Source organism: Monodelphis domestica, chromosome 7 (assembly GCF_027887165.1).
Source record: "Monodelphis domestica isolate mMonDom1 chromosome 7, mMonDom1.pri, whole genome shotgun sequence".
NCBI lineage: Eukaryota > Metazoa > Chordata > Mammalia > Didelphimorphia > Didelphidae > Monodelphis > Monodelphis domestica.
Window position 1 is genome coordinate 53,462,402 of NC_077233.1, and position 23,605 is coordinate 53,486,006.

Below are 23,605 nucleotides of genomic sequence, written 5' to 3' on the forward strand. Positions count from 1 at the left end.
TGGACTGAGTCCTGATGTCCTATTTTTCCCTTTATTTCATTGTGATCACTTTGAAACTTGATCCCTTACTTTGTTTTATCACCTGCATCAATGCACATGAGTCTTTTGAGGTTTCTCTGTATTCTTTATATCCATCTTTAAATGAAACTATATTCCATTCTATTCCTATATCACAGGGTCTCCAATCATTTCCCAATAAGAGATACCCATATTGTTTCCACTTTTTGTGACATCCTGAACAGTGAAGCTATAAATATTTTGGCATGTTTGGGACCTTTCTCTCTGCTCTTCACTCCCAGGTGACAAATACCTGGAAGAAATGGAAAGATAATGTATTTAATTTTGGACAAAGAAAGTTTGAGACACCTATATGACATTTAGATGGAGATGTACTAAAGGCATTTAGAGATGCAGAAATGGATCTCAGGAGAGAAATGAGGGCTGGATAGGTAGGTATCCTATATGAATTACTATGCCATCCTAAACAATTCTAAGCACTATTTTCCAAGGATAGGCATGACCTATTTTGTCCTTTCCTACAGGATAACCAGTGTGTCCCTTCTAAGTAGGAATTTTTCTGCCACCCTTTTGGGAAACTTTTTGACTAAGGACTCAGAAAACTTGGGTTCAAATCCTGACAAGTTACCTAATCTCCCTGGACCTCAGTTTTGTCATCTGTAAAGCTGAGAGGCTCGACCTTAGATGACTTCAGCTACCTTCTAATCCTAGAGATATTATTCTGTGTTGGAATTCCACTCATCCTGGCTGCCTTTGGCAAGTCACTTGGCCTCCCTAGTTCTCAGTTTCCATATCCCTAAAATAATGGAGTTAGACTAGATGGTGGGTTTTGAGGTCCCTTCCAATTCTAAATTTTTGATTATTACAATTCTTCTCAATCTAGGATCAACAGAGATTTTAGCAACTGAATATCAGGTTGTTGATGTCTGGCATTTCCTTCATGAAAGTCTAGAACTCATACCTTCCATAGACCTAATTACTCTGTATATTGGCGAAAGTCTTGATTTGCAAGGCTGTCATTCAATACTGTGGTTCACCAGCATATGTCTTAGGAATGGGAAAATATTCAGTAGCTCCATATTTTGGGCTCAGCCATCACAACAGGGGGAATGGGCATGTTCTTGAACCAATATTCATCCAAGCACTTGCCACTCTGGGACTGTGGACAACTTTGTCCTAATTCCAGTTTGGCAAATGGATTCAAAAATGTGGCAGATGCTATTTCCTAGAGGGTAAGTCTCAGGATCATTTACTTATAAGCTTATAGAATTTTACAGTTTCAAGGGACCTTGGGCATCATCTGTTTTACAAAGGGAGTAACTGAGACAAAGAGAGCTGAAGTGTCATATTTTGTGTTCAATGCTAACATACAATTATTAAAAATGAGGTCTGTAAATTGTGGCTATGATTCTTTTAAAATTATTCTTTTTTAATTAAATTTTTTTCTTCAGCCTCTATCACAGAAGGCATCATCTGGCTAAATATGTATGGCTTATGTCTTTTGTGTTTCTACTTCTCAGTACATTCTCTGAAGGTGAACATTCACAAGTTATTCTTCAAATATTGAATCTGGAGCTTATACACTATTCACTTGGTTCTACTCATGTCACTCTTCATTATCCCATTTGGTTCTTTCAAAGTTTAAAAAATGATCTGATCATCATTTTTTATTCCATCTCAGTCATATACCACACTTTGTTAGCCATTCCCCAATTGATGGATATGTAGCTATAATTTTTCTTATTTTTGCCCAATACCAAATTGTTTTACTTATTTTTAAAAAAATATATTTTATTTTACCAATTAGATGTAATAACAATTTTCCACATAAATTTTCTGAAGTATAAGATCCAAATTCTCTCTTTCTCTCTACCTTCCCTCTTTTTTCTTGAAGATAGTAAGCAATTTGTTCTGGGTTATACATGTATTGCCATGCAAACCTATTTCCATATTATTCATTGTTGTAAGAGAATACTCATATAAAACCAAACCTCAAAATAAAAATCCAAATAAACTAAAGTGAAAAATAAAGTGAAAAACTTTGATTTGCATTCCGACTCCAACAGTTCTTTCTTTGGAGCTGGATAGCATTCCTTGTCATAAGTCCTTCAGAATTGTCCTGGATCCTTGTATTGCTGAGAGTAAAAGTTGATCATCATACTATATTTCTGTTATAATGTTCTCCTGGTTCTGCTTATTTCAGTCTGCATCAGTTCATGAAGGTCTTTCCAGCTCTTTCTGAAATCATCCTGTTCATCATTCCTCACGGAACAATAAGTATTCCATCACCATCATATACCACAGTTTGTTCAGCCATTCCCCAAATGATGGACAGCCTCTCAATTTCCAATTCTTTGCCACCACAAAAAGGGCTTCTCTAAATATTCTTGTACAAGTAGGTCCTCCCCCCACCCTTTTTTAAATCTCTGTGGGATACAGACCTAGTAGTGGTATTATAGGATCATTAGGGTATGTGTAGTTTTATAGCCCTTTGGGCACAGTTCCAAATTGCCCTCCAGAATGGTTGGAGCAGTTTATAACTCCATCAACAATGCATTAGTGTCCCAATTTTGCTACATCCTCTCCAATATTTATCACTTTCCTTTACTGTCATTTTGGATGTGGCTATAATTCTTAACCATTTACCTCCTTCCTTAGATTTCTAACTTTGTTCATCATTCTTCTTGTCACGTCCAACCCTTCCCTCTCCCCCTCGCTTTTCCCCAGGCCATGACCCCTGCACTGGTCATACTCTCCTTTCTTCAGTATCTTGATTCCCTTGGGCAATCTGTTGAACTCCATACTGTTTTGTATGGTAGAGGCCCTTGCCCCTTTATCCTTTTACGTATCTTGCCAAACCTCAACCTTGGATTACTCTCTTCATCTGTTGACTTTACTCCTATCCACGTGCTGCCCAGTGGGAATGGAGAAAATAGTAAAACTGTGTTGACTGGACAACCAAATTTTAGTTACATCAGTGTTACTGGGTCCACACTGCCTCAAGGCTATCTTTTTATACTTTACTAAATAGTTTACTGACCAACTCACTGAAAAGACCATTCTAAATCTTTTCATCTCTCCTCAAGCCTTCTGTGGCAGCTCCCCTCTACTTCTACTGAGAACTTTCCTCATACTTATTTTTTGAAATGGCCACCAACTAAGAGCTCCCTCTTCTCCTTGTTCATCTCATCTCATTCAAATGACTTCCTCTGCTACCACTTTCATATTCATCTCACATGAAGAGATGTCCCTTCTCCTTGCCAAGGTGAGCCCTTTGGCATGCACAAGTTATCCCATTCTCATCCCATACAGTATACTCTACTAGATTGCCCTCCTTTATTATTCTCACTTTCCCACTAGTCTTTAGTCTTTCTTGTCTTTCTACTGGCTGCTTTCTTTATGCCTATAAATTCCTATATCTTCTCTACCTCTACTTGGTCCATCTCCTCCTCTTCATGACTAAACTACTTGAGAAAGCCATTTAAGCTCAGTATTCCCACTTTGTTTCCTCTCATTCAGTTCTTCTTTTAAAATTCTTAACTTCTGTCCTAGGACCAATACTAAGTATCAATTACAAGGCATAAGAGTATAAAGGAATGGGCAATCAAAGTTAGGTGACTTGCCCAGGGTCACACAACCAGGAAGTGTCTTAGACAGATGTGATCCCAGGACCTCCCATCTCCAAACCTGGATCTCCATCCCCTGAGCCACCCAGGTGTCCCTCATTCAATTCTATACCCTGAGTAACATGACTTTGGACCTCACCATTTAATTAGAGCTGCTCTGCCAAAGTTGCCACTGATCTCTTAATTGCTAAATAAAATTGCTTTTTCTTATTCCTCATCCTTCTTGATTCCTCTGCCATATTTAATGCTGTCAATCAGCATTTTATTTTCTGGTTACTTTTTAGGTTTTCCTTTCATCTGTCTTCCAGATCCTCTCAGTTTTCCTCTAGGTCTGTTTTGGTGAAGACATGGCACACATGCCTCAGTGGTATGGAGGAGACTGTTCCATTCCCCCTCTCCACTGAGCCTGAGGACATTTTTGCATGCCCTGTCCCTCTCTCTGTCCAGAAGACCAATACAAGCACATCTTCCCTATACTCTCTGGGATAATGCAAGGTTCTCACAGATGGCTTGAAGGTGCAGTTTGGGCACATAATCTTTAAAAGGTTCACCAAAGGTGCTCTAAGTCATGCTCTGAGAATCCCCCAAGGATCTTTCCTTGGTCTTCTTCTTTTCTCCCTCTATACTATCTCATTTGGTGATCTCATCAGCTCTTATGAATAAATTCAATGATGAATTCAATTATGCAGATGATTCCTAGATCCAAATATTCAGTTCTAATCTGAATTCTAGTCTTACATCATCAGTTGCTTCTTGTACATTTTCAACTGGATTCCTATAGCTACCTCAAATTCAGTCTGTCTAAAATAGATCTCATCTCCCCCTTCCCTATAATTATCAAGGACATCACTTATTCACCCAGGCTCTCAATCTCAGTGTGCTCCTAGACATCTCATTCATCTATATCTTATGCATCCAATCTTTTCTCAAGTCACAACATTTGCATATGTCCCTTTCTCTGCCCTTAAATGGTACCAATCTGGTGCAGATCCATGTCACCTCATTTATTGACTATGGAAAGAGCCTTCTGATTGGTTTCTTTGCTTCAAGTCTCTCTCAACACAGGTCCATCCTCTACTGAGCTGCTAACATTATCTTTCAGAAGTGTAGGTCTTGCTCTGTCATAACTACATCCCCACTGAGCAAACTACAGTAGCTCTCAGAGCCTCCAGGCTCAACTATAAAATCCTCTTGACTCTTTCCTCCTTTTCCAAACTAGTTACCTAAAATTTCCTCCCACATACTCTCTAAGGTCCACCACCAATGGCTTTCTTGTTATTTTTCACCCATGATTCTCTGTCCATCCATCAGTTCTGTTCTTCAATTCTGGCTTTCCTCTAGGTCTTACATGCTGTCAATCCTTAATGCCGCCTCCTAGATTTCTTAGCTCCCTTCCAGACTCAGTTCATATCTCACCTTCTGCAAGATAGCTTTTCTAGATTTGTCCATCCTGTTGCCTCCCACCCACCCACAGAAACATGATTTAGTCTTTTCTTTACATCCTTATTGTTTGGCACAGTACCTGAACCATAGCCCTCAATAAATACTTTTTGGCCAATTAACTGTTAAATGAGTTCACAATATCTCTTATGATAAAGATATGCAAGCACTGCTCCAAATATGGAGAGAGAACAATAATCATGTTGACAATAAATAAGAAAAAAAGCAATCTGAAGAAAGCATAGTGATATTGAATGATAATATGTCAATAACAAAAGTTCACACATGTATAGTATAATGGAAAAAGATCTAACCTTGGAGCCAGACAACCTACATTCAAATCTAGTTTCTGATGCATCCTAGCTCGATGACCTTGATGACAGCAGAAATTCAGTTTTTGTTGTTCATTGTTTTTTGGTCATATACAACTCTTTGTCACCTGATTTGGTGTTTTCTTGGCAAAGATAATGGAGTAGTTTGCCATTCCCTTCTTCTGCTCATTTTACAAATAAGGAAACTGAGACAAACAGAGTTAAGTGATGTGCCCAGGATCACCCAGCTAGTAATTGCCTGAGACCTGATTTGAACTCAGGAAGAAGAGTCTTCCTGACTCCAGGCTGGGTATTCTATCTGCTGCGCCATCTAGCTCCTATGACCCTAAATAAATCACTTAGCCTCTCAAATGCCCAAGACAGTCCTCTAAGATTAGAAGTGGTAGATTGGTTGCTGATCTGAGGTATGAAAAGAATTTACTCAGAGTGATTTCCCTATATAGATGAAAATAGACTTAATTTCTTTTAAAACACCTATTTTGGGATTGATTTATGGGGTTTTTTTTGAGTAAGTCCACATCCATTCCTTGAACTAGAATGATATCACTCTGTCTGTGCCTCAGTGTTCTCATCCACAAAATGGGGTTATCTGGTTACCTCACTGAGATATAGTCAGAATTAAGTGGAAGAATGACTAGGAAAAACCTCCAGAAAGCCCAAAGTGCAAGATGAGTGGAGGGTATCAGCTGAAATTCAGAATTTTTCAGAGCTTCCCCATAGTTTGAGCCCAGACTTTGTTAGTGAAGTTCATGAGTATAGTAGGATGTTATCAGTCATTGCTGTAACAATTCCATTAGGGAGGGTAATGGCATTGGAATTTCACCAATGTAATGAATACCTAGTGTTAAAATTCTTCTGCTGACATAGACTTTCAACTCAGTAATATAGTCTTTAAGAGTTTCCAAGGGACATTGGGTAGTTAAGTGACTTGGCCAAGGTCATGTAGCCAGTCCATACCAGACACAGTGGTGCAAACCAACTGTTTTTGTTTTCTGATTCTGTTGTATAGTAGAAAGAGCCTTTTTTCTGTAGGGCATAGGTTCAAATCCAACTTCCGATGTTTGCTTCCTATGTGATCTGGGGGCAAGGCATTTAATCTCCATGTCACTCAGTTTCTGCTCCTGAAAATGAAGATATTAGATTACATAATTTCATACCTATGGTCTTCAGATCTTTGATGCCACTCTGCCTCTTATGACATTCCATCTAATTTCCTGTTTAAAGGGCTTCCCCAATAATCATCCCCACTGATACTCACAACGACCTAGTGGCCTTGACAGAACAGATACTGTTATTCCCATTTCACAGGTGAAGGACCTGAGGGCTTGGAGAAATTAAACAAACATCTTCCTTAAAGTCACATAGTAAATTACAGAACCAAGACAAAAATCATAAGACTAGATCTAGTCATGTCTAGATTTTATTTTCTAGTTCAAAACTAAATTATGAGAACTAGAAGGGACCTTTAAAATCATCTAATGCTAGCTTCTTGAGATCATAGATTTAGATCCAGAAGGGACCTTAGATTGAAGTTGAGGAAGACGACTACATGACTTGCCTTCAGTCACAAAGGTAGTAAGTGAACTTTGATTTTTACAGGTCATAACAGGATAAATGAAGTGACATTCTAAGTGAGAGTATAAGAGGAAGGTTGAATTAAATGCTCTGTTACAGATTTAGGAAGATAACTTCTTTTGTTCTCCCGTGTCTATAGTCCAGTTGAGTGGAGGCAGGGAAGATGAATGTCGCTGGTACAATAGTCAACATCAGTGAAGCGCCAGAGAAAGAGAAAGGTCTCTGGTGGTCAGTAACAAGTCCCTCATATTTTTCAACTTGTCATGTCTTGCAGATGGTCTAGATTTTAATTAGGATTATGTTTTTACCTGAACAGAAAATAGAAAAAAAACCGATTGTGTATTGACAGCTAAAATAAATCAGCCTTAGCCCTCATTGTTTCTACCTTTAGAATCCTGATTTTGTTCTATTTCCTTTTCTTTTTTTAGTTTATATGACTTTAAAAAATTAAGTTATTTGTTGACTACATCAAAAATTCCCAGATATTTCCCTCCTTTCCCTCCCTTTATGAGGGAAAGCATCACTTGACAACAAAAAATATGTATATACATACTATGTTTTTTTGTGTGTTTCTGTTCATCAGTTCTTTCTTTGGAGGTAGACATTCACAAGTTATCCTTTAAATAGTAATTCTGTGGTTGTATATAATGTTCTATTCACTTGATTCTATTTTCTAAATGAGCCTCAGTCTTGTTCGAATCCTGGGAACTCAATCCCACCTTGTTGGGATTATGACCACCACCAATTAATTCCAACAAAAATGTTGACAACGATAACAAAAAAGTCATTCTAAAACACTTTATATTTTTAGAAGTGCCTTCCTCACAAGAAACCTGCAATGTCAGTAGTACAGGCATTAATTAATTGCTTTTAAAACTCTTACATCCCATTTTAGAATCAACATTAAGTATTTGTTCTAAGAGAAGAGGAGCAGTAAAGGCTAAGCAATGGGGATGAAGTGACTTTCCCAGAATCATGCAGCTAGGAAGTATCTGAGGTCAGATATAAACTTTGGACCTCCAATCCCTAGGCCTGGATCTCCATCCATTGAGCCACCTAAATGCCTCTGCAGGTATTAATTATTAACCTAATTTTACAGACGAGGAAACTGAAAAAATCATAGAACCCTAACATCATTAATGTAGAGATGGAAGAGACATCATCCAGTCCTATTCCCTCGTTTTACATATGAGGAAACTAAGGTCCAAAGAGATTAAATGACTTGCTGAAGGTCTCACAATTAGGAACTAGAGAGCTGTAATCAAACCCAAGTCTTCTGACAATTTTGACTTAATTTCCTAACATATTGTTATCTAGAAAGAATGGACAGTCTTAGGAGAGCTGATAGGTTCCTTTTCTTTTGAAAAATAAATATCACAGATTTTTTTAAACAAACTAAATTTCCAAATATATCCTGTCTCCCTCATCCTTTCAATTTAAAATTATTTTTTAGAAAATAATTTAACAAAATTAACCAACACTTTCAGAAAGTTTAACATTTTGTGTCATATTCCAAGCCTATCAGTCCCTACCTTTGAGAATACAGGAAGGAAATGATTTTTTTATATTTCTTCTTTGGGGTCAAGCGCTGTCAATATAGTTTCTATAGCAGTCAGTTTTAATTGTTCTGTTGATATTGTTATTTACATTTACATGGTTGTAATCATTATGTGTATATTGTTTTCCTGGTACTGTTTATTTTAATCTATGTCAGCTTATATATATTTAAATATTTCTCTGAATTAATCATATTGATTGTTTCTTATAATATAGTCATATTCCATTATATAATTCCACTTGTTTAGTCATTTGCCCATCAATGGACATTAACTTTGCTTCCATTTCTTTACTGCTATCAAAAGTACCACTAACAATATTTCAGGGTGTATAGTTAGGGTTGATAGATAGATACATAGATTATATATATATACATATTATATATATATAAGATAGATGGATGGATAGATCTGGGTAAAAGACTATGAATATTCTATTCTCTTTCTCTGGATAATTACAGATTATTTTCCATTACCAATTCTGAAGTCCACCAATAGTCTATCAGTGAACCTATCTTTTCACCATCCTTCTAGCATTGACTATTTCCATCCTTTGTCATCTTTCTCCACTTGTTGGAAGTGAGATAAAACTTCAGAATTGTTTTGATTTGCCTTCATCTTTTCTTAATGATTTGAAACATTCATATTTTTAAGATATTTTCCTAATTATGTGTAATAATAATTTAAACATACATATCCTGAAATTATAAACTCCAAATCATCTCCTTTCTTCCATTCATACTTTTATTAATAGTCTACAATTATTTTTGAGACCTCTTTTGCTTTGACTTTATCTACTAGAAAGTGGATTTTGGGCTTATATATCTATTAGCTAATATATCTTTGATATTCGATTCTTCTCAGAGATATTGGATACAAAATAAATTTCTCCAGTTGACCTCATCTGATATCAAAATAGATATAGGATCTGAATATTAAATGATATATCATAAAAATTAAGAAAGAACCATTAGTCTATCAATAAATATTCATTAATTAGAAAACCATGTATTGGAAAATGTGCTGGAAATGGTGGTATAATGGAGAAAGCATTGAGAGATCTGCCTTCAAATTTTGGCCTCAGCTTTTCCCAGTTCATAACCATGTGTCATGTTCATGTCTGATTCTCTGCTTCTTCATCTGCAAAATGGGGATAATAATGCTTCTACTACCTACCTCACAAGGTCCTTTTTGAGGAAAATGTTTGCTAAATCTCAAAGTGCTATAAAATGGGAATTCCCAGTATTGGCAGCAATCACAACTAAATATTTAATATGCCGGACTGGAAATCTAATTTTTGGTGCAAATTTAGATATCCGTCTGACTTAATGGTGCTCTGTCAATGAAATTTTTAAAAATTGAGGATCTCAAAATTTTGGGGATTGTTGAGAGTTTGTGTAGAATAGTGGAAAAAAGACAATGACCTGAGGCACTGAAGGTCTGTCTGATTCTTGGCTCTAAAGGTAGTAGTGCACCTGTGGGTAAGTCACCTTAACCCTCATGGCTTCACTTCCTGCATTTGTAAAATGGATGTGATGCTGCCAGTGTCTCTCTTGGGCAATGTCTCTTTTAACCCTTTTTTTGTGTGATGGGTCCCTATGACAGTCTAATGAAGTCTATAGACAGACCTCTTCTTAGAATAACTTTTTTTGTTTTAAAAATTATATTTGTTCTCCATAACATGTAAAACTGGTTCCAACATTTTAAAAAGAATTTTGAATCTCAAATTCTCTCTCTCCCTTCCCCAGAATAATATTTTTAAATAATTGAAGGAAATATTACATTTCATTTAGAGGTTGGTGAAAATAATGATGTAATTTTTCCTCATCTAACTTCATGGATCCCCAGAAAGCTATCTATAAATGGAATCCATGGACCCGTGGTTAAGATAAGTGAATTATTTTGTATTCTTTAAACTATCATTTGAGAGATCTCCTTGTTAGCAAAGTTGGGAGAGAAGTCTGGCATTGGTGGACTGAGAACCAGGAGTACTGGTCTACCACAGACAATCATGTGAACTTATGTGATTAATTATTTTCCTCTCTGTTCTTCAGTTTACTTTTCTGCAAAATGAAAAATTTAGATTAAGGTTTGGTTAGAGGCACTGGCATGGTTCAGTGAAGAGTTGTTTTTTTTTTTAAATAAACCTTTACCTTCCTATTTTAGTTTAAATATTGGATATTAATTCCAAGACAGAAGAGTGGTAAGGGCAAGGCTATAGGGGTTAGATGACTTACCTAGGGTCACACAGCTGGGAAGAGTCTGAGGCCAAATTTGGGCACTAGACCTCCCATTTCTAGACTTGGTTCTCAATTCATTAAGGCACCTAGCTGCCCCACAGTAGTAAGATTTTTTAACTTGGAGTCTCAGGGACAATGTTTGATCCTCATTTTTACTACCTGTGTGACCTTTGACAAGTCATTATTCCTTATTGGTTCAGAATTTCTTCCCCTGGAAAATGTGAGAATTGGAGGATATGACCTTTACAATTTCTTCCAGCTCTATATTGAGTTCTTATGATCCTTTAATATTCTCTAGTATGATAGATATAGACAGAATGTCAGCCATAATCCCCGCCTTCAAGTCAGCTGGGCAGAAGTTAAAATAAAGACTAAGAAGAAGGAAAAAAAAGAAGAGAATAAACATTTACATATTGTATGTCTCAGGAGCTGGCTTAAGCTCTCTAATAAAATTAAGCGGTAGTAGAGGTGATGGTGGTGGTAATAGTAGTAGTAATAATACTGGTAGCTAACATGTACAAAGCACTTGCTATGTGCCAGGCACTGTGCTCACAGCTTTATAATTATTATCTCATTTGGTCCTCATGAAAACCCTTGGTCATGGGTGCCATTATGATGTCCATTTTACAGTTGAGAAAACTGAGATAGACAGAAATTATGTAACTTGCCTAGGGTCACACAGCTAGTAAATGGCTGAGGCTAGATTTGAACTGAAGTTTTCCTGACAACAGTTCTAGTGTTCCATCTACTGTACCAAAATCTAAGAGATGCCAACCAAGTACCACTGATTGTAAGATGAGGGCTGCAGATGGTAACCGCTATAGTCATTCTACAGTGGGACTCTTGTGTGCCTGGAGTGACCAATGGGGGAAATGACTTCTGGTATGGGCTGGAAGGACAGAGTAGGCAGAGGTGGGCACAGGCATGGTGGCAGGTGATACCAACATTTCTTCGAATCAAATGTATGTTTCAAGGCAGTTTAACTGCACCTTTCTTGTGACCCAACCTGGAGCATCTTTGCATCTCTATTGTGGCAACCACTCGTGGGCCAATGGAAATTACAGTGAATAACATATCAGTCAATGGGAAGAATATCTAATTTCCCCACCTGTAAGTTGGGTCAGAATACTAGGAAGGCTACAGAGACTCATGTTTTCTTCTAAGGGTGATAATACAACAATAGAGTGTTTGTATATGTTGCTTTATAGAGACCAGGTGAAATAGGTAGTAAGAATATTATCATTCCCATTTAACAGATAAGGACACTGAGGCTCAAGGAAAGGAAGAAACCTTCCCAGAGTCATAGTAGTAACCTGCTTCTATTGCTTATTACCTTTATAACCTTGAACAAGTCACCAACCAATCACTTCATCTCCCTAGATATCAATTTGCTGGCTGATAGATGACCTTTGAGGTCCATTCTATTATTAGTCTTACCTCCAAAATATTCAGATTGAACCTGGGGGCAGCTGGGTGACTCAGTGGATTGAGAGCCAGACCTAGTGAAAAGAGTTCCTGGGTTCAAATGTGACCTCAGATACTTCCTAGCTTTGTGACCCTAGGCAAGTCACTTAACCTCATTGCCTAGCCATAACCACTCTTCTGTCTTGCAACCAATACACAGTGTTGATTCCAAGATGGGAGGTAAGGGTTTTTTAAAAATGCAAGACCCCCATCCACATCTTTTGAATCAAAGTCCAGTGCTTTTTTAAGGTTGAGAGTGGTTTTCAAAATGGACCAGGGCTTGGGTTGGGACATAGAGTGATCGGGTGAAAGCAGAATCTTCAGGTGGCCCCTTCCAGATGCACCAGGTCATCACTGTCCAACCACACCAGGTTGGTTTCCAGGATAAACTTAATAACTTCCTGAAAGGTTGGATTCTTCCATCCCTTTCTTCTCTCTCCACATTTCATTGCCTGGATTGGTGACATTATGGAGTCTCAAAATAGGACTGGGCAATGGGAGAGATGGGGAACAGTCGGGTGCCAGGATGACATATAGTAGGGGCTAAATAAGTTTTTGCCTTGCTTCTTAGTTAACAAGGTTCTGCTGGAGTTTTTAAGTCTTTCTGAAATTGGATGATTTTAAAATAAGGTGTGGAATGTGGTTAGTATCTCCCTGTAAAGCACAGTAGAAATAATGATAACTGTTATATTGTTATTCAACTGAGGAAATAGCATGGCTTGTTGGGAAGCCATGGATTTGGGTTTAGGCTGTATCATTTGCCATATCCAAGTCATGCTACCTCAGACAAGTTGCTTTGCCTTGATTAACCTCAGTTTCCTCAGCAGTAAAATCTAGATAGTGGCTTTCCTCTACTTCTAAAGGCTGTTGCGACTGAAACTGTAAATTTTCCAAATTGCTTTTATAAATGTGAGCTGTCTGTCTCCCCTGTAAAATAGGAATAACCATACTTTTTCCGCCTACCTCACAGGGTTGTTGTGGGGAAAGGATTTCATAAATAAACTGACCAGCGCCTTGTAAATGTGAGTTATTTTATTGTTATTGTTGCTTCTGCCTTTGGATGTGAAAAGCAGCGGCTGGCTTCTTTATGTGATACTTGCCGGAGCCACAGGCAAAAATATAGTTTATGCAATCTTCTTTGACCCTCTCACCCCCTCTTCCACCAGCTGAAAGTGATTTCTTCCTCATCTGATGTCATAACACTTAGTATACATGTCCATGTCTGATACACTTTTTACATTCTTTTAAAAACATGTAATTTATTTCTATCATTTTGAAATGTATCCCTCTACTCCTCCCCCAGGCAGCCATCCCTTATAATAAGAAAGCTAACCAACAAAACCAAGCAATATCAGTAGAGTCCAACAGTATTTGCAGTCTCCCACCTCTGCAAAGAAGGGAAGGAGCTATATTCTTCTTCTCTCTTATTTGAGTCTACACTTGGTCATTACGATTAAACAGTATTCTGTTCCCCCATTGGTTGGCTATTTTTTCCATTCACATTGCTGTAGGATACTGTCTCACATTAAGTCTATTTTGTTTCCTCGTTCTGCTTACTTCATTCTGCATTAATTTCTGTCTCTTCCTATACTTTTCTGTATCTTTCATATTCATAATTTCTTCTAGAACTCTATTCCTTCCACCATGTTCACTCCCACCCCACCTTGCTTTGCTCTTCCCCAATCAATGCCATTCACTTTGTTTCCAGTTCTTTGCTAGTACACAAAGTTCAGCTATCAATATTTTGCTGCACATTTCTTTCTTTCATTGACCTCCTTGGGCTATATGGCTGTGAGATCTTTGAGTCATAGGGTATGGACATTTTTATCACTTGATGTAACCCTGACATTTTTCCAGCATGCCTGGACTAATTCACAGTTCTCCCAACAGTGTATTAATGTGCCTAACTTTCTACAACCCCTCCAACGCTTCCCATCTTTTGCCATTATTGCCTATTTGCTAAGAATGAGGTGAAACATTTAACACATTGAAATTTATGCTAGTTTGATGATTATTTATTTCACCTTTCTACCAGATTGTGAACTTCTTGATGGCAGAGTTCATGTCATATATCTTTGTATATCCCCCTGTTTAATACTCTCTATGTAGAAGATAATAAATGTTTGTTGAATGATTCAGAATTAAAGTGTCTGAGTTGGAAGGGACTTCAGAGGTCATTTGGTTCAATCCTACAATGAATAAATATCTTCTCTGTATTATACTTGGTAAATGGTTGTTTAGCTTTACCTGAAGATTCTCCAAACAATGGGAGACCACTGCCTTTCAAAGGAGCTCATTCTAATTTTAGGTTGCTCTGATTTTGCTTTACATTGATCCTAAATCTGTGTTTCTGAAATTTTCCAATTATTCTTTATCCTTCCAGGGCCCTGAACTCCTAGATCTAAACTCTCTTCCACATGATAGTCATTTGATGTCCCTTCTAACTCTTTACTTCACCAGACAAAACCTTTCCTGTTCTTTCAACAGATCTTCATATGACATGAGCTCAATATCATTTGAGGCCATCTTAGTCCTCTCCTCTGGGTGTGCCCCAACCATTACCTTGTTAAAATATGGCCCCCACAACTGAAACAGTATTCCAAATCTGACCAAGACAAAATACAATGGGAATACTGTCTCTATAGTTCTAGAAACTCTGCCTCCTCTCATTCTATCCTAGGGATAGGTTTAGTTATCATGTGATATTTAACATGTTGAATTATATTGAGCTTGAAGTCCTCTCAAATGCCCAAATCTTATTCTTTTTAAAAATACCCTTATCTTTCATCTTAGAATTAATAGTGTATTTGTTCTAAGGTAGAAGAGTGATAAAGTCTAGTCAATGGGGGTTAAGTGACAGGACCAGGATCACAAAACTAGGAAATGTCAGCACTCAGATTTGAACTCAGGACCTTCTGTCTTCAAACCTGGCTCTCTATCCACTGAGCCACCTAGATGCCCCATCAAATCTAATTCTTGAACAAGGCTTATAGATCTATGGATAAATGGAAACTCAAGGGCGAGCTAGTCAAGCCCTCTCATTTTGAAGATGGAGGGAACTTAGGTCAGGAGATTAAGTGACTAGCCCAAGATCACCCAGGTGTCAGAGGTGGGATTTGAACTAATCTCTCATTTCAGACCAAACATTCTTTCCAATGGATCATGCTTTCATGGGCTCAGTCTTGTGCTAGCTACTCAAGAGGAGACAGGAGAATGTAAGGCACTGTCCCTGCCCACAGTGAATTTGTAGTCTTTTCACTTCTAGAGGCTGACTACGTCAGAGAGGATTAGGTGTAAAATTGGCCACTACCTGGCATAAGGACACAAGGAGTGCTGACAAACTAAGAATCAATGACAGTAGAAATTTCTTACATCCATCACAGGCAGCACTCTTTCTTGGGACCTGAATCATCCAATTAATTAAAGGACTCAGGACCCAAAAGGCACAGTTAAACCAAAGTTACAATCATGCCTCTGTGAGAAGACATGGGACATGACCTCTGGTGCCATTTGCTAGCAGAGAGCAGCTCAAAGAGAAAGCTGGATCTGGCTGAAGGTTGCATTCAGCAACTGCTGACAAGGGTCCCTTATGGCCAGAATCACGCCACAGCATAAGCAGAGAAGGGCAAGCAAGCTGAAAGAGCAGGCTTTTGAAACTTAAAATCTTACCATCAGAGAATCACCAAATCTCTCAATCAGTTCAACAGACATATGGTAAACATTTATTAGTAAGTGATGGTCTGGCATTGCAGAGCAAATGCTGGATCTGGAGGCAGGAAAAATTATTAAGTTCAAATCTGCTTGTGATATTAGCTGTGCAATCAGGGATGGACAAGTCACTTAAACTTTGTGAGCCTCAGTTTTTCTTCTGTAATGTGGGGATAATACCTGTAATACCTACTTTACAAAGATAATGCATGTATTATAATTCTTTTTCTTCTCAATGATGATGACCTAATATGGACAGGGAGTAAGACATAGTTGATAAAAAGCCAGCCTTGAAAATAAGATTCTCTTGGTTCAAGTCCTATATCTGATATGTACTGACAATATGACCCTAGGAAAGTCATTTCACCACTTGGTTCTCTGGGCAATTCCTTAGGACTATAAATTGCAGAGTAATTACCCATCTGGATTGGTAGATTTAAGTTCCTTACCCAGGACTCCTTATATCAATGAAATTGCAGATCTAGTAATAAGTAAATACAGAATTAACAAGAATTGATTGATGATGATGATGGTGTGGATGATGATAGAGCATTGGATGAATTTCCAATCAAAAGATCAAAGTTCAAGTCTTGGTTCTGCCATTCCCAACCATGTCATTCTAGAAAGAAATGGGATTTATGACCTGTTTGATTTGTTTCTGCTCCATAGAATGTCACCTCAATGAAGACATTTCATCTGGGCATTATCTACAAAACAAGGGAATTGGGCTAGATGAGCTCTAAGGTTCCTTCCAACTCCAAAATCCTATAATCTTTTTGTGCCTCTGTTTTCCCATCTATGAAATGGGACTTCTACTGCTTGTATCTCTTAGGATATTTATGCAGGTTGATTTTGGAGAATCATTTATAAACCCAAAGTGTTACAGAAATGCGATATTGTTTTTATTGACTGCTGTGAATTCTGGTAGAATGTAAGCTCCTTGAGGGCAAGCACTGTTGTGTTTTTTAGCTCCGTATCCCCACTGTCTGGCATAGTGCATGGCACAGGCTAGGCACTTAATAAATGCTTGAAATGAATTAATTTGAATTGAATGGCGACCTATGTGTGTACCTTGGGGATATAGATGTTCAAGACACATCACCAAGGAGCAATCAAATTGATGAAACAATAAGAACAAGGCCAAACTACTTTGTGGGAAAGCTTTTGGAAGCCAAGTAGAAACCTAGATCTCTTAACCTTGGGCAGTTTCTCCTAGGACCACAAAAGCAGGTCCTTCTCCCTCTGACCCCCTTAGGAATTCCAGCAGCATTGGAGAAGGTCCAATGGAAAGATGAGTGAGTGATTAGCATAGCAGGACAGCCAACAAAGATGACATGACTTCAATCTGGTAGTGGCCCCCTATCAACTTCTGTCTTTGCAAAGCCTGTAAACAATAACATGAGAGATAGAAGACCTAAACTCAAATTTCAGCTCTGAAACTAGCCAGCTCAGGACAAATAGCTTTCTTTCTTTAGGCCTCAGTTTGCACAGCAGTAAAATTAAGGGTTTAAGTTAGAGGATTTCTGTGGTCCCTCTCAGTAATGAACTTTTGTAAATCAGTGAGTGGAGAGAGAGAAAACACAGTTTGATCACCAAATTCCAGAATGCACAAGGGCTAATGCATCATACTTTTGTGACCTTGGACAACTCACTTAACCTCCCTGGACCTCAGTTTCCCAATATGTCAAATAGAGGGAGGAGTTGGATTAGATGAGCTCTAAGATCCAGTTAGTTCTAAATCCTATGGTTTAATGATTTTATGAAAGATAGCAGTTGATGAACAGTAAGAGTTCAGGGGGATGTTCAGGAAAACCTCCATGGAGGTAAACTGGGCTTTTGTCAGGGCCCCTGGACCACTGAGTTTGTCAAGGTCCTTTGACCTATGATATGGACATGCCCAAGAAAACAGGGAGTCAGAAAAATGTTATAAGGAATTGGAGGTCACCAACTTTGTGACATTAGGCCTTGTGATCATCCAGTCCAATTCTCTGCTCCTTAGTACCTTGACTCAAAGGTCCAGGCAGTTTATAGTACATCCCAGTGCACAAGGCTTTCCTCAGGATCACACATGCAAAGCCATCCAGGTAATTAAACTTCCTAGAACTTTCCAGAGCTGCCACAAGAAGGTTCCCTCTCTTCTGTCTGTCTTTCTGTCTCTCTCTCTCTGTCTCTCTCTCTCTCTGTCTCTCTCTCTCTGTCTCTCTCTCTCTCTGTCTCTCTCTTTCTCTCTCACTCTCTGTCTCTCTCTCTCTCTCTCTCACTCTCTGTCTCTCTCTCTCTCTGTCTCTGTGCTCTATGTGTATGTGTGTGTCTTTCTGTCTCTCTCCAAAAACACACAGCTCAATTCCCATAGTACAATTAGGGCAGCCCAAACAATAGCCCAAAGGTCCAGATTGTCTCCATCTTTGTATAGGCAGCCTTAGAATGGGCAATCGTTTAGGTGCTCTCCTGAGGGTTGATGGCAGTAGCTACTGTCTCTGCTCCAGGCATCAACTGTCCCACTTTCCTGATTGAAATGATGTCTGCCCTTAAGGCTCATCCTTCCACTCTTTCAGAGATGAGGAGGAGGGTGGCCCTGCTTCCCCACTCCCTCATCAGTGCTGGACCTTGGCTGAGGACTTCTCCTGAACCAAGTCCCTGCATATGTCTGCTTTGGTGCTCCCCTTTCTAAGTCTCGCTGGTTTTCTTTATGGTCAGCTGTCCTTCTTGTCCCTATACCAAAGGGCTCATCTGTATTAACAGCCGCTCCAATACATTCCTTTGTATCTTTAGGGTTCTGCCGGGAGGGGTAAACTGCTGACTTCTGCACCTTCTTCTCTTCTTGAGACCTCTCAAACCCAGGTGGAGGCTTGAACTTAAAAGTTGTACCCGCTGGGAGCTTCTCCTCACTCTGGTATCCAAGATCCCCTGCACTGCCACCCTCACGGTGAAGAGGACGTTGGTCAACCCCTCCTACCACGTTCACTTGACTCAAGGCTCCAGCTCCTGGTGTGGGACCTTGGGAGGGGTTGAAGACTCGCCCCCTATCCTGACTCTGAGGGGCGATTTTACAACCCTTCCCACGATTCTGCTACCAAACCCAAAGACAAACTTCGCCTGCTTCACATTTGCCCAGTAAGTCAGCTCTGGGCTCTTAAGAGTCCGTCCCTATGATTGGACTTTGGGGACGCCGACTTGAAAGGCAAACAGCTGTGTGTGGAAGGTAAAAGGGCATGCCATTGCCTGTAATTATTAATTATCTTCTTTTACAAAAAAAAATGTCCAAGTGTTCTATCGATAAAGGAAATAATTAGAGAAGAAATAGAAAAGAAAACTGGCTTCTGGGGGTCTGTGATGGAGAATGTGGGGAGCAGCGGTGTTTTTGAGCACGTGGAGATAGCATGGTTTACGGAAATTCCACAATGTCCAGCACCCAGGTGGCCTTTTTTTTTTAGGAGATTTTGAGGCAGGGGTGTGCTGGAGCTAGCTCAAGATGTCTTGAGAGAACCATTGTGAAATTATCAGTGTGAACACTCACAGCTCTGAAATTGGCAAGAGCTGCAAATCAGGGTTTGATTTCTTGTCCTGTTGATTGTCTAGACGTAAACAAATGATGGAGAAAACATGAAAAATGCAGATGGAACTTAAAGGTGTGTTTTGTTCCAAGATTTTTTAGGAGAGCTGGTTGTTAAATATTTTACTAGCACACCTCTGCTTTTCTATAAGAACTTCCCTTCTCCTATCTCTGGTGAAGCAGCAGGGGATCTCAGTGCAAAAGAATCATTTGAAATCCTGTTCTCTGTGTGCCTGGTGAAGAGTAGTAAACTCTCCCAATAGGAACTTGGGCTCTTGAAAACAGTGTGGCCAAATTTGGTGGAATTGCCCCAGACCTCTAGCGTTTGTTTTCCCCTGAGTAGGCAGGCAGGGCAGCCTGTGTGTTATTCCATTAATATATCCGTTTGTGAAGGAGTTGTGATTTTTGTTCAAGTGGAAGCTCTCCCTCCAAGACTTTTCTCTCAGGCTAATAAAAGAATGACAGTAAAATTCTCCATCATACTAGCAGCTAAACAGGGGAGGCATTTAGAGAAGCAGAGGGTCCTTTCTAGGGTCCCAGATGTCCCACTCCCAAGGGTCCTTATGCTCTACTTTCAAGATCAAAGATCCTAGGTCTCCAAGAAGAGTTGTGGCAATGAATGCAGAGGCAAGTGTCTAGACCCAGGGTTGGGGAATACGTGCCAGCCCATTTCGTTGGAACCATGCAATGTATGAAGGTACCAAGAAATTAGGCTGGGTGAGCAGGGAGCTTGAGACTCATTTAGGGGACTCTTAGATGCCAGCTATGAGGAATTCATATTTGGTTTGTTTTTTTTTTTCCCCTGAAGGTATTAGAGAGCTTTTTATGGGGCTTAAGGGAAGGAGTGACATAGTTGGACTGGTGCACTGGGAGGATTATTTTGGTGGCGGAGGAAGACATTGAAAATCCAGAGATTAATTGCTCTTTTCAAAGCTCTCAAAGTGGAACTTTGTAAATCCTTGGCCCCTTCCACCATCCCTGGGGAGGGAATGAGATAGACCAAATTACCCCAAACCAACTGGCTGGAAGGAAGAGAGGCATGACTATGAGTAGAGGGGAGGGAGGAGAGAAGAAATGCTCCTGACTGCAATCCTACCAGGGAAATAGTCACTAAACATTTATCAAGTGCCTACTATGTGCCAGGAACTGTGCTAAGTAATGGGGATTTGTAAAGAGAGTCCCTGCCCTCAAGAAGCTTACAATCTAATGTGAGCCCCTTTCCCAAGAGTCCCTATCTGAAATAAAAGTCCAAGCAGAGCATTAGAAGGATAGACAGAAGTCATGGATTACAGAGCCCCAAAGCAGAAGCTCCAGAAGAAGTGAACTAGGTCTCTAGGGAGGAAGACCAGGGAAAATGCATGCCAAAGAGCAAGGAGGGGCCTTAGGAAGTGTCGAAGGCTGGCATTTTGTCTCATCCGAGGAATCTGCCCACGACTCACTTTCTGGAAGCCGCACACACCCCCTACTTCCTTAGCAGCTGCTGCACAATTGGAAGCCTGGACAGTTCAAAGCTCTTCTGAAGCCTTAAATAAATTCTGTCTACTATTTTACCTGGGTCAGATATGCCCTTACCTCCCTCTGTGCCCCTCCCAACTAAATGACTGAGTCACAGCATCCCTTTACCACATCCACTTTCTTTCTCTGAAGAAGTAATGATCGCTTCTGGGGGCAAGGAACAGCCCTTATTCTTGATGATGCCAGGATCTCTCCCAGGCTGGAAATGACAGCGAGCCGGAGCCACAGCCTGGGTCACGGCTGGGGCTCCTGCAAGGTTTGCTTGGCTCAGGTGGCTCTTGGCAAAGGACAGCAGAGAAATTCAAAGCAGGCATCCAGGGAGGCTTGGGTGGAAACCTTCCCTCTGATGGCTACTTGCTCTGGGAGGGGAGGCAGCCCTCTTCACCAATAGGAGCTTCCATTGTTTCCAGTCTGTAAAAAGTGGGTAGTGATACCTGCAGTGGCTGCCTCCTAGGGGATCTGGGAGGATCAGGTGTGACCCTGAATGGAAAGCCCATTGGCAACCTGAAAATTCGATGTAAAGGAAATCTGTTCCAGCAGTAAAGACCTCCACTACCACCACTATTACTACTATCACTACCATTACTACTACTGCTACTACCACCATTACTAATACTACTATTATCACTAAAATTACTACCATCATCACCACCACTACTGCCTGTACTACTACTTCTACAACTACTACCACTACTACTACTACTACCACTACTACTACTACTACTACTACTACTACTACTACTACTACTACTACTACTACAACCACCAATTCTACTACCAAAGTCTCTATTAATACTACTAATGCCACTACTACTACTACTACTATCACTGCCAATTCTACTACTGTCACCACTATTGCCACTACTACTACTACCACCGTTACCAATACTACTACTACCACTACTACCTCTACAACCGTCAGTACTCCCACTACTATCACTATTACTACTACAACTACTACTGTTATAGCTACCAATACTACTACCACCACCCCTATAAACTATTACTACTATTACTACCACCCCTGCCATCATTACCACTTCTACCACCAGTACTACTACTACTAATACTACTTCTCCTACTACTACTACCACCACCACTACTACTACCATTACCAATACTTTTACTACCATTACCAGTATTGACACTATCACCATTACCACCACCACTACTACTACTTCCAACAGTGAGGGACAGCATGGCATAGTATAGAAAGAGGAACTTGAGGAAATCCCTAGATTCAAATTCTGCTTTTGACACAGAGACTGTGTGACCTTGGGCAATTCACTTAGTATTTCAACATTCCCTGGCGAATCTTGGAGACTTTGACTTGAAGGACAGGTACCAACCTGCTTGGTAGAGGGAGTTTCCTCACTGGGCTTTCCCTATAGGGAACACAGGTCCAAAAAAGAACTTAGAGGACAGGAAGGTCCCGGAAAAGGTTCTTTTCCACCACTGACTTGCTCAAACACACAATGAATGAATGAAGAAGCAGTGATGGAGCTGAGGGCAGGCAGCTGAGATCTAGATAAAGCAAAAGATCAGACTTCGTTGTTGTGGACAGAGAAGAAGAGTCTGGCAGTTGGGGCTCCCAGGATTCATGTTGGAGATGATTCTTCATGCATGACTTGGGTGGTTGGCTAATCAGTCTGCTGGGACGTGGAGGAAGCTTCTGATTTCCATAGTTTGCTTTCTTGTTTCTTACCATGTGAGCAGCAACCAGCATGAGTCTGTGTTCATTCAGCCACATCATTGCTGCTGTCTTAACTTCCTCGGCTTGATGGGAATTGTCATGCTGCTCTGTTACATAATTACACCCAGCCATTCAGCCTGCAATGATTAGATGGCTTTCTGATTAGTGAAGTGATGGAGAGAGATGTCACCTTTTTTTTTCTTTTCCCTTTGAAAGAATAAAACCAGCTTAGATATGTTAGCTATATGAATAAGAGATCTGCCCAAAGTCCCAGAATGCTAAAGCTGGAAGAGACCTCATAGAGCACATAGTCCAAACCCCCATTTTACAGATGAGGAAATAGAGACCTAGAGAGAGGAAAAGATTTGGTACGAAGCACATTGGGAATTAAAGGCAAAGCTAAAGTCTCCTGATTATCTTCCCCGACCTCATTACATGATACCAAGCATTCAGCACTTAGGAGTTTCCATCTACTTTGGTTCCAGGAAGTGGATGATGCTCAGGCTGTTTCTCAAGATACAGTGTGGCTTAGTAGGAAAATCACTGAATTGGAAGTCGGGAGAGATCCAAGTACAAATCCAAGTCTCATATACATGAAATGAGTGACTCCTGGGAAAGTCACTGAATTCTCAGCTTTCTTAAGTTCTTCATCTTCAAAAGGAGGATAATAAAATCATCAGCTTCACAAGGCTGTTGTGAGGAATGAATGGAGTTACATGGGTAGGACTTCTGTAAACTTTAAAATGCTGCATTGATGTCAGGTTTCTTTTTTTAAACCCTTGCCTTCTGCCTTAGAATCGATATTGCATATGGGTTCCAAGTCAGAAGAGTGATATGGGTTATGGGACTTGCCCAGAGTCACACAGCTAGAAAGTGTCTGAAGTC

At 39.8% G+C, this 23,605-nt stretch overlaps 1 protein-coding gene and 1 non-coding gene across 29 annotated transcripts in view; both read left to right on the top strand.

Annotated features, from left to right (window-relative positions):
- ATP2B2 (ATPase plasma membrane Ca2+ transporting 2) overlaps positions 1-23,605 on the top strand; it is a 591,738-nt gene that overhangs the window by 500,556 nt on the left and 67,577 nt on the right. The window lies entirely within an intron of this gene.
- On the top strand, positions 18,961-19,021 carry MIR7327 (microRNA mir-7327). Its single transcript, NR_127541.1, has one exon. It is a non-coding gene; the product is annotated as a microRNA mir-7327 (primary transcript).